This window comes from Camellia sinensis, chromosome 11, assembly GCF_055761805.1.
Source record: "Camellia sinensis isolate YWXY chromosome 11, ASM5576180v1, whole genome shotgun sequence".
Classification (NCBI taxonomy): domain Eukaryota; kingdom Viridiplantae; phylum Streptophyta; class Magnoliopsida; order Ericales; family Theaceae; genus Camellia; species Camellia sinensis.
The window spans coordinates 62,154,434-62,164,047 of NC_138971.1; positions in this window are offsets into that span (position 1 = coordinate 62,154,434).

A 9,614-nucleotide genomic window follows, 5' to 3' on the forward strand; every position below is an offset into this window, starting at 1 on the left:
TCCCACCCTTTCTGATTTGTGATCCTCACATCACTCGACTCTCAAGCTCGGATTTTCTCTCAAAACCCTTTTCCTCACTTTTCTCTCAACTTACACCTCTCTATTCTTCATTCTCTCATTTTTCATCCCTCCCCGGGGTGATTGATGGATAAATAGAAAGGTGTGGGTTCACGCCCGATGCCGTTAGCTCACAGCTATTTCTTCTGGTGGGCAGAGTGCTCTTCCGGCAAGTACGTCGGTGACGGGGGAAAGACAGAATGCCTGGCTCAACTGTGCCCCTAGTTCATCATTTTAACCATTCTTCGTTTTTGCTTTCTACTAAAACAGTTTTGATCAAAATGAGAGTTGGATTAACGTACTTGTTCGATCTTTGACTTGAAAACCGTGCAAGTCAGGCAGCAAGTACTGAAAATTTTCCTTTTTGGGTCCAAGACAATGGTCCAATTTTGGAAAATGGAATAGTTTTCGAGAAAATAGTCAACCTCAGTAAAAATTTTCAAAAACTATTTTTCAAACAGTCAATGCTCAACGAGCATGAAACTTACTCTTTGAGATGCGCAACCTCAGATCGGAGGCAATGGAAAATTGCCCCTGGTTTGAAGGGGGGGTGGGAGGCAACGGAAAGTTGCCCCTAGTTTGAATGGCGGCTCACAGCGGCTGGTGGCAACGGAAAGTTGCCCCTTGTTTGGGATGGCACCGCAGCAACTCGCAGACAGTCTTCATTGGCGGTGGCCGAACTCTTGGACACAGAGGTGACGAAGACGGTCACAACACATATATGGACACAATCACCTTGAAGGGTGTTGGCCACTGGACTTTGAGATGAAATCGAAACCATTGCATGGACTGAGACGCTTATGAAAGCGTTGGGGGCTGGACTTCATGATGAAGTTGCCTACGTATCCCAAACATGGGAATCAAGCCTTACGTAGTTCCGGTTAAGGTACACTCGGGTATTTTAACCTTTACTTTTTTTAGGCTCTCACTTTTGCCAAGGCGCCCAATGCGGGTTTTCGACCTTGCGAGCTTCTTTTCATTTTCTTTTGTTCGTTTCTTTTTCTTTTCTTCTTTTTTCTTTTTCTTGCTTTTTTTTTCTTTTTCTCTTTTTCAATCTTTCTTTTTGTATTTTTCTCTTTTTTGTATTTTTCTCTTGCTCTAACTTTTGCCTGGGCCGCCATTCCGGGTTTTCGGCCCAGCGAGCCTCTCAAAGGGTAAAAGTGTAGCAAGTCCATGCCAAATGGTTTCTTGAAATTGAAGCCTCTCTGTGTCTAGGAGAACGGCTGTTGCACCGATTTACGGAGAATCCATCAGGGTTACTCTACGAGCTTCTTCCGGTGAGATCTACTCCTTCTGATTCAGCTTTTGGTGCCTCTTGCTCGAGGGTTACTTCAAAACTGGCCACAGGGGCCTTTCATGGCGTTTGTCCGTTGAACTTTCTGAACATTCTAAATGGGTTCAAACTCGGAAAACAAATAGGTTGAATCTTGAGGCTGAGAGCGATCCTAGGCTGCGCAATCTCAAGAGCGATTCCACACAGGTCTTCGCAGGGCCGCGTAAAACATTTGTTTTTGACAGTTTTTAAGAAAGCGACGAATCGCTCGCACCGAAGATAGTGTGGAACCAATCTGGATCAGGCCAGGGTCCTTCTCAGTACTCACGCCGACAAGCATGATTTCATTCATAAAACGGCTTAGCACGCCTCTCTTTCTCTCGAAATGATCAAAATTTTACAAAACCCGAGGAATTCCTTCCTCTTCGTTTTCATCACCGCAGTGTTTAAAAAGTTTGTTTTTTGGAAAACTTAGGTTAATGCAATGAGTTTGGCACACAGGAGAGCAGGCGAGATGTACTGTCAGCCCATTCAAATTCTCTGGCACTTATGCTGAAAACAAGCATGAAGTTGAGATAGCAACAGCTGTTTTACTCGGATTTGTTGGTGTAACTGGCTCCTCAGCAGAAACAGACTCAAAACAAAAACAGATAATTACAAAACAAAACGGTGTTCGGGACAACAACCCCAGGATCACCAGGTATTATATACAACGGGGACTGACTCGATACAACAAGACAGACCCTTAAGCAAAAAAGACTGACTCGAGACAAAGAGACAGACTCAAAACAAAAGATTGACTCGACATCCAAGCCAAGATTTACAAAACTCGGTTTCACCGATGCTCAAAAATGCGTGCCAGACGCTTCATCCAAAATGTACCAAATGTTGCCCGCAGGCGGTTCACTTTACATACTCGCAGTATCTGAGCCCTCGAAATCCAACAACTGAGTGGTGACGGGCTTGCCCGAGGTGGGTGGTAGGATAACCTTGTTATCAATCAAATCCTGCACTTCATGACGAAGGCGGGAACATCCATCGGTACTGTGACCGGACTATTGATGGTACGCGCAGTACAAGGTAGCATCATGAGTGGCGGGGAGATTCTTCGGGAGTGGCCGGGGCTCCAAAGGCTTAAGATGCCCATTCTTCGCCAATATTAACAATGCCCTGGACAAAGGCATGTGGAGATCGTGAAAGACCCTGCTCCCTCGGGGCAGGTACTTTGCAGTTTGAGGATTCTTGCCAGATGCGCTGGCGAAAGGATCAGCTGGCGCTGCCGTGGCTTTTTGAACCTTCCCCGGTGTAGGGTTGGGAACTACAGGAATTGTCTGGGTATGACGGGGCCCATCCCGGTTTTCTGCCTGGCTTGAATGCCTTTGATTGGAGCGGGGAAAGCGTCATCTACAGCTTTGGTTACTATTGCAGATGTTTGTTGCTTGCTCATCCCTCTGGCCTTCAGAGCCTCGACTGCCCACAGCAGTTGCTCAATGGGGTCGGCATCTATCTTCGCCTTGTCTTTTCCTCTGGCCTCAGCCTGATCAATGGTCTGGGTTGGTGCTGGCATGTCGCAGCTGTAGCTGGAAGCCACCTCTGGCTGGCTGAGCTCTATCACAATCCGCCCCAGTAGCGGGGGCTCCTGTGGTACGAAATTCCCGGCATACGGCGCCGCTGGTGGTGAAGCCGACATTCCATAGGCGAGGTCTGCCACAGACCTTTGGAGATCGCCTATCATCCCCATTAATTCAAAGGTGGTGGGCTCACGAGCCTGGTATAACTGGGGAGCCCAAACTGGGTGCACAACGGGCATCCTGGGCGGGTGTGACATACTGATGCTAGCTTCAGTCTGCGGAGCGGTCCCCTGCTCCAATGCAGCCGTCATAACCACAATCTCTTCTGAACTTTGTGCCGCCATAAATCCTGCCTCAGCAAAGGGGAGACACTGGCTGTTCTGTATCAACTCTACAACTCTCTGAACTGAAAGAAAAACAGACAGCATTTCAGCCCAAACTGATCAAACACGGGTGTAGCCGAACAACTGTACCCTACTGCTGATCACTGTTCCCAGATTTCTGTTCCCAAAATACTGAATCTGATACCCGCGGATAACTGATTCCTGATAACTGATTCTCAACAATACTGATTCTGGCGCCTTCGGGCCCGATACTCAAATGTGCAAACTGGTATATGCATTCCTGTAGAGATACACTCTAAAAGCACATAACAAGTAAAAGAGAGCTCAATCACCCCTATGTTGGGGTAGGGTTTCCCTGTCCTATTTTGTCAGGAACTAGGGTTTCACTACGCACACGGCGGTTTCAAACAACTTAGCATCGGGTAAGCAACCTGTCCTAGCTTGGAATGGTCACTATGGATTCCGAATATGCACTAGGTCGAATGGTCAAAAAGGGTGCCCCGGTAAAACCGGGGTTTGTGTTCCCATGCTGTCAGAGCCCATAGCCGGTCAGCCTTATGGACATGCCTTGACAAGGCAAGCCTCCGGCAAACCGTTCAGGAATGGCAGATGGCAAACACTGTGTTCCTAGGCGCACCAATGCACATGCAATGCAAAGAGACACATAAGTGAAATCAAAACAGGATATCACGAGTTCGAGTCAAGCTCTCTAAAAATCCCCAGCAGAGTCACCAGAAACTGTAGACGTCCCGAACGCCCCGGGAGGATGAGTCCCGTTCTGTTCATTTGGGGTTACTACAGTTCGGACTCGACTTGTGTCACGGTTCTTAATCTGAACCAAAGAGTCCAAATCTGGCAAATCGTTTTGAGAAACAGATTTTTGAAAAAGTAGTGCCAAACATGGACTGCTTTGCCAGATACAGAGTCGCCACCTAAATATTTTAAAATGGGGGAATTTAGGAAACCCTGACTCGGTGCCGAAGGCCACATGTCCGTCATCACCGGAGTTGTCTCGGCTCGGGAGCTTGGGTACGATCGGGGAAGGTCAGCTATGAGCACCCCCTTTCGCCCGGTCCGAAGACCGGCCTCTACTAACCGTGATATCCGTATTTGAAAACTTTATGTGTTCTTATTCCATTTATTAGCTTAGAATTACTATGTTATGCGCACAGCAAACAAGTATAGACTAGATTGCCTAATTTGGAAATGAACATTGCATATCCGTTCGGTTTGAAAATGCTTTGGAATTTGCTACTCGCAAGAAGGCTAAAACACGGATTTCAACGAGTTTTTCCAACTCAAACAATCCAACCTTCACCCACAGGCATTCAAAACAGTTTAACACATAAGCATCTAGCCACATGTTAAGCATGCTGTCATGGCAATATTCACACTCATGCGATATGCTAAAGCGGAAATACTTACATAGTACTCCATGCCAAAACAAAGAACTTGTTAGCAGATATGCATGATCCAAGTCCATGTTAAGTGCCTAATGCGTCGCATACAAAATGTCGCTAAGATAGGCTCGGCTAACCTAGACATGTCATGTGAAAATGCACAATTAACACGTATTCAGTTTGGAATTTGAAAATACGAATGCGGTTAGCATGATGTACCGAGCCTAATGCATGTAATACAAATGCATGGATGCACGCATGCATAGCATGAGGTATGCTAATTTAAACGTGCCCTAATCTACCATCGTAAGCAGGTAAATAAAAGGGGAGAAAGACGTGAGGTTGGAAGATATACACACACTCACGCACACTTATTACAGATTTTCCCTCGCTCGGAGGGACCAAATAAATATTACAAATTAATTAACTACGCAAGCTAATTAATATTACAAATTAACTAATTTAATTAACAAATCAAATAAATTAATTAAAGCAGGAAAACGCCTCGGGAAGCGTGCCACCATGCATGGGCTGCATCTGTTTTCCTTCCTTTCCTCCTCTGGAGGCTGTCAAAGCCTCAGGACTGATCCCTTGGACAGAGGGGATCATCACCGGCTGGTTGAAGTTGCCACCGGCAGTGTGGCATGGCCATCGGCACAAAATAGGGTCTGTCGGCAGGGAAAATGGTGCCGGTCGGCACATTACACTGCCGGTCGGCAGAGTATTCCTGCAGAACCTGCAACTCACAGCAACAGAGGGCAAAACAAGGCATGGCAGCACAATTCAAGGCATGTATGCACCAACCATGTCTCTTATCATTGTAATGACTCAAAGGGACATGTGCCTCGGTTCTCGGACCACCAATCACGCATTTCCATGCATGATGGCCCAAGGAACCAAGCATGCAACTTTGATTTCAAATGCATGCAAACCAATCAAACAAATTAGGCCTAATTCCTATCACCATTTCAAGGAACAAGGCATGCATGCAAGATGCAATGCAACCTAGGCATACAAGCTAGGAATGCAACATGGCATGGCAAGGCACTTATGCAAGCATACAAGCATACATATGGCAATGCAAATAAATGGAAAGATGGACTTATACATGAATTAGGCAGCTCTAATAAGGCCTAAAACAGTGGCCATAAGTGCTAAAGAGTGAGGGCTAAATGGCATACACACACATGCACATAAGGGCCAACACTTAAGCACAAAATGAGCAATATTCAAGCACACTTGAAAGGAGGAATCATGGACTAATTAGCATGCAACATGAGTATTGAAATCATGTTAGGATGGTGCCAAACCAAGCAACAAAACCAAGCCAAAACATGCAACGAATAGTCCAAGTGTTCAAAGCAAATCAATAAGGCATTGAACTACACTTAACATGACCAAACATGGCATGAATTAAACAACTAAAAACAGATTTTTAGCATGTTAAAACAAGGCCAAAGGACTCCTTAGATGGCATCTAAGTGGCCCGAATACAAAGGCATACACCATGGCCAAAACATGGAGCATTGCAACACATGCTTCCAAAGCATTAAAGAGACATGCAAGGCAATCAAACAAGCATGGAAATGGGACTGAAATAGCATGTAGGATGATTCCAAATCATCAAAACAATGCAAAGATGGCATGCTACACATGCACATACTCAAGGCCAACAAGCCCAAATACAAAGGAGCTATATAATGCATGCAAAGATCAACCCAAACGAATATGGACAGAGCTAAAACATGGCAAAATAAGCACATAATCTTCACAAATACAAGCCTAAAACATGCTCTAACAAAGGTTAACAACCAAGAACATGTTAAGGCATAAACATGGCATTACATGGCAACTATGCTAAGTATGCATGGAGTTCCAAAACCAACTTCAAATCATGTTATATTATGGATATATAAGCATGAAAAACAAACCAAACATGCTCAACACACACTCAAGCATAGGCTTCCTTAAGAGGCCAAAACATGCCCTTTTCAAGGACAACAAGGAGAGGGGGTGGCCCTCTCCTTCTTAGGACTTCAAAGCATCATCTTCACCACTGAAATCCCTCAAGATTTCAGTGGTGAAGAGACCTCAACACCAAAATCCCGGAGCTAGCACAAAATGGCTCAAAATGAGGCCTTTTGAGGCCTAAGGGTGGTCAACAACCCTCAAACAACAAAACACTCTTAATAAACAATAAAGAGGGCTTAAAAACAGAACTTTTTTATGTTATACAATAATCACAAAAACAGCTCTAAGACTAGTAGAAAATCAATGCAAAAATGGGAGAAAAAGGGACTAGTTTCTTACCCTTGTAGTCCTCTTCACAAATGGTGCTCCAATGGCCTCCTTGAGCTTGAATCCAACACCAAAACTTCAAAACACACTCTTTAGAACCTCAGCTCCAAGAGGAAGGTGAAACACTAGGTGTTTGTGTGCAATAGTAAGGCACAAAACACCTAGTGAACAAAATGAGAGGGAAAGAGAGATAGATGTGTGTATCTAATCCTAACCCTAGAAAACCATAGCTTTTCTCTGTATTTTCCTCTCTCAAAAATGTCTAAATGCTCTTCTCTTGCCTTAGAGAGAGTCTCTCTCTATATGCCTCTTGTAAAGCTTACAAGACAAGCTTTGCAAGAGTGAGATCCCTCCATACACGTGTATGGAGGGGAGCAAAAGCAATACAGCTGTCTAAAAATATCTACAAAAGCAGATGAATAGCAATCGGCCGGCCAAAAATGCCATCTTGGCCTAAAAGAGTGCCGGTCGGCACAAAAGAGTGCCGACCGGCAACAAATAGTGCCGGCCGGCAAACTATATTGCCGGTGGCAGCAAAAACCAGCCGGTGGCATCTAGCCACTGCCGGTGATGGGTGGGGATGGTCTACAAGCCCCACCCTGCCTCTCAAAGGCAAGATGCAAGTGTTTGGTGCAAAACCAAACACTAAACGGTCAAGTTCGGAGATCCTGAGGCAAGGCGCGCGAGCCGAGGCCTCCGGGAACTCCAAACGAACACAAACATGGATAATCACCGAGTGTTCAAATGGTGACGTCCAAGTCTTGAGGACAGTCAAAAATGGGGTGTCTACAGCTGCCATTTGCTCTTTCGGGGTACCAGACTTCAATTCAAACTTCTACTGGGGCAACTCCATATTCCTTGGTTTTTGGGATGGAGGCTGTTCTGCCTATCGAAGTTGAAGTTTCGTCATTACGGGTATTGGCTGAGTGTCAGATAGCTGAGGCAGATTGGTAGCAAAGCAGGTTCGAAGAACTTATGCTCTTTGATGAAAGAAGGCTGAAGGCACTGTATCACATCCAGGGTTATCAACGAAGAATCGCCAGTGCTTTCAACAAGAAGGTTAAGTCGAGGAATTTGAAATAGGGAGATCTAGTGCTCAAAGACAACCGAGCTCCCATCCACGACCCTAGGGACAAGTTCAGACCCAATTGGACTGGGCCCTACATCATCAAGTCTATCTTGTCGGGTAGAGCTGTCGTACTGATGGATCTAGATGGCCTTGAGTTCTCCCAGCCGATCAACATGGACAATCAACATGGACAAGTTGAAGAAATACTATCCTTGAGTGGCTCGCTAGGCCTAAAACCCGAAAGGGCGACCTAGGCAACAGTCAGAGCATGAAAAATTTGAAATAATAAAAACTGAGCTCGCAAGGTTGAAAACCCAGAAAGGGAGGCCTTGGCAAAAGTTAGAGCGCAAAAGGAGAGGGTTAATACACGTGTGAACCTGAACCGAACTACATAAGGCTTGATTCCCATCTTTGGGATACGTAGGCAACTTTATTCCGAAGTCTAGCCATAAACATTTCCAAATCAACTTTGTCCATGGGATCATGTTGGTCATCTTTGTCTTTTTTGCATTCAAGAGCTTGGTTGTGATCTCCAGTGCAGTGCTATTTAGACTAGGGGTAACTTTCCAGTTACTGGATCGGGGGTAGTACATCTCAGTGATAGATCTCAGGCGTGTCCAGTTGTGATCCATATCGAAAATGGTTTTGAAAAGTTTTAATAAAAGTTGATTTTGCTCAAGTTAATCTTTTTACAACTTAGACCATTTTTGAACCAAACGGAAAATTTTTAGTACCTACAACGTTCAAATGCATTGATTTCAATACAGAGTTCTCCTACTCTTGAATACAAATTGAAGCTTCTTTTTATTACATTCATAAAGAAAACTTGAAAGTACTAATAAAGCAATAAATTTGGGGCATAGTCAGGTGTTCCTGCGCCCTCTTCCAGAGCTTGTGGAAGCCTCTGATTCCAAAGTAGGCCCAACTTGCGCCTCTTCATCGAGCCAAGCTACGCACTCATCAGAGAGGGTGCAACTAAAAGTGGAAGAGGGGACTAGAAGCTCTCGTCCTCCATGCTGTGGCATACCGAGCTAGTTGTGCGCCTCAGACTGGAAATGCGGCAAGGTACTCTATCCCTTATTCTGGGCAAGTCTGACCATGGCCAAATTTGGCACCGGAATCGAAACGGGAAGTAAAAGACATAGTGTGTCAGGCCAATCAGCTGAATGCCTGGCTGGCGAGACATGCTCTAACTCATCGCCGGCAGATTGAGCCAGGGGCAGCGCCAAGCAGTGTTGACAGCGGATAGACTGCACATCCATTCGCACCACCATCCCTCATCAGGGGCATCGACTAGACGTCGCCGGAAGAAATAGCTGCGAGCTGAATACGATGGGCATGAGTCCATAACCCTCAACTTGTCCATCAACCATATCTGGGGAGGGATGAAAAATGAGAGATTAAAGAATAAAGAGGTGCACGTGGAGAGAGAAGGGTTTTGAGAGAAAAACAGAGCCTGAGGGCCGAGTGATGTAAGAAATATATGTGAGATAGGGTGGGAAACATTACCTGCAACAGTAGTGGACTCCCCGTGAATCTAGTCGTCTCTCGACGATGGAAAACGTCCAAACCCATCAATGTCTCAACTAGTGTCATCGCAAT